We start from the raw sequence: 1827 nt of genomic DNA, 5'->3' as shown, positions 1-1827 counted from the left end.
AAAAATATTTATTTTTAATAAATGAAAATGAATTTCCAACAAAATAAAAATTTTATTTTCTTAAACTTTCCAAAACATGGTGCTATTTTTGCTGAGAAAATTAAAGAAACACCATAGTTTGTTTTAGCTTCATATTATTCGTGGTATTACCAAAGGTCCCTAAAAGAAATTATAAAAATATAACAGCTGTGATCTGCAGTTTAATGGGTCCCGTTGATATAATTAATTAAACTAACTTTCTTCGAAGATAAACAGATTATAATACTTTCGCGAATTTCGCCGTTGAAATCTATCATTAATAGTTCCAAGTATTTTCAGCTACCTAGCAATGTCCCCTTTGTAACTAACGTTGCTAAGTGATCTTCACAATTTCTACAAAAAGCTATGAATGGCATGCAATACAATGAAAGTTCGTGATTACAAGACATACATTTTCTTTTAGTAATAAAACTAAGCATGCAAATGAATTAGTATTAGTGACACATTACAAATATGCATTTTTAAATTGTTAATAAAGTGTTGAAGACGAAAAATTGCATTTTTGTTAGTAATAGATAGTAATTTGCTTGCTAATGAGTAATTGTTAAATATAAACCGGTTAGTTACCTCAACTCAAACAGAATTTTCAAAAGTGGCCCAACACACGTACACACAATTCGTAGTTTCACATTTTAGTTATAAAAGTCAATTTTTTGATTTTTCTATTTTTTTATGACAGTAGCTCAACATTCACTACTTATTGCACACATTTTTGCGTTTCGAATTCGAGGTTAAGCAAAAAAGTGGAATAGCAGTTGGCATTTCACGTACTTCGATCGGTTACTCATTACGCTTCCGCACATAACGCGAACGCGTAAATGTGCTTACACCACGTTTAAGGTGTTGTGTGCGTTTATTGAACAGCTGTTCTTTATTTACCGTTGAAAACATTGCGAATTGTGTGTGTTGCTTATATATTTCTGTAATTCATAGCTTGTTGCAGGTTGCATTGTTGGTTGTTGACGCGTGTGTATGATTTTGTAGCATTAGCATTAATTAAACGTAAGTTATAGCGACGCATAATTACATTATATGCGTTGTTTTTTTGTATTTTTAATTTATGTATTTTTAGTAGTATATAAAAACATTTTTGGCAGTTTCAAGTAATATTATATTTTAAGGTGGTTTGTTAGCAGTTTTATAGTTTACTGTCGAGTACTTATAGTTAGCGTTTAGTATTAGGTAGGTAGCAAAGTAACGGTGCTGTTGGTGGTCATGTTGTTGGTTTGGTTGTACGAGTAGCAGACTTTCGAACGGGCGTACGGGCAGGCAGATAATTTAAATAGCTTTGGTAGTATAAGCGTTTATTGTTGTGAAAATTTATTTTTTTTGGCATTTACGGAGTTTCGTAAAATTTTTGTATTATTTTGTATAAGTTACTTGGTTCAAATAAATGTTTTTTTTTTTTTTGTTTATTTTTCGACATTTAATGTTAATCGTTTTTAATTCAACGCGCTTTTTCAGTTTAGGCACACTTATACAAACGCATTGTAAATGTTATTTCGTTAATTTTTATTTAATTATTTAATTTACATCTGCAAAAGATTTATAAAGAGTGAGAAAAATGTTTGATTAGGTTTTGAATTAGAGCAATAAAGGAGTAGGGTATGAAAATGCTGTATACTATAGGCATAAAAATCACAATTTCAAGCGAAATTCAATCAAATTAATAATTCTGACGTAGAATGTGTAAAAAAAATAAAATTGGCAATTAATATCTAATAAGCGAAAATTTTATAATTTTTGATGTTAAATTTTTTTCGAAGTTTAAAGAAATTAAAAATCAAA

At 29.1% G+C, this 1827-nt stretch overlaps 1 protein-coding gene across 2 annotated transcripts in view; it reads right to left on the bottom strand.

Moving 5' to 3' along the window:
* Positions 1-1827, bottom strand: part of LOC108974603 — a 56736-nt gene that overhangs the window by 1837 nt on the left and 53072 nt on the right. The window contains exon 5 of one of the 2 annotated variants that reach the window (XR_001993805.1): positions 607-1574. The exons of the other annotated variant lie outside the window; for it this stretch is intronic. The gene's annotated coding sequence lies outside the window, so the exon portion shown is untranslated. The remainder of the gene's footprint in view (positions 1-606; positions 1575-1827) is intronic. 2 annotated transcript variants of the gene reach the window in all.

This window comes from Bactrocera latifrons, unplaced genomic scaffold (assembly GCF_001853355.1).
Source record: "Bactrocera latifrons isolate USDA-ARS-PBARC rearing strain unplaced genomic scaffold, ASM185335v1 scaffold_57, whole genome shotgun sequence".
Classification (NCBI taxonomy): domain Eukaryota; kingdom Metazoa; phylum Arthropoda; class Insecta; order Diptera; family Tephritidae; genus Bactrocera; species Bactrocera latifrons.
Note: the sequence above shows the minus strand (reverse complement) of the source record. Positions and strands in the feature narration are given on the sequence as shown.